Genomic DNA, 692 nt, shown 5'->3' with positions numbered 1-692 from the left:
CGAATTTATTGCTCGGAGGGGCTAGGGATCTTTCAATAATACCGATGTTTGCAACTCCCATTAACCATGCAAGGAGAGCGTATATTCAGTTCACCACATGGTCCATGGACATTGGAATGAGACTAATTATGCTGTGCAACTCTGGAAACATCACCTTGTCAGGAAGTTCCGCACACACCAACATATCATAGTGAGGGATCTCGATCGGTTTACAACCACTTTCCAAAATCAATAATATATGTGCATGTGGCAAGCCTCTTTTTTGAAATTCAATAACAGAAACAAATCCCAATACCGTTCCAAATATTGATTTTTTCACCAATAAGTGCATCATGTCCTTATGCTTCTCATAGACCCGTGCAGTCAAGTCGGGTTGATATCTTGGGCAACCTAACCCGGCAATAAAGCATTGGTTATTTCATCCCACTTAGGATTGCAAGTAAAGGTGATAAATAGGTCAGGTTTACCCATCTTTCTAACAATAGCCATTGAATCTTGGTACAATTGATGCATATATCTAGGCCCCCCAGTATATGTAGATGGCAAGTACCACCCTGCATCCAGCAATGCTTGCAGAGACTCTATTTACTCCATCACTTAAATTAACCATATCTGCACGACCCTGGTATACTTCTGCATGCAATGCTTTCTGGTTATTGCGTATCCATAATAATCTAGATTCTTTCATGCTA

Source organism: Cibotium barometz, chromosome 2 (genome assembly GCF_041138505.1).
Source record: "Cibotium barometz isolate CiBa-2024 chromosome 2, ASM4113850v1, whole genome shotgun sequence".
Taxonomy (NCBI): domain Eukaryota; kingdom Viridiplantae; phylum Streptophyta; class Polypodiopsida; order Cyatheales; family Cibotiaceae; genus Cibotium; species Cibotium barometz.
Note: the sequence above shows the minus strand (reverse complement) of the source record.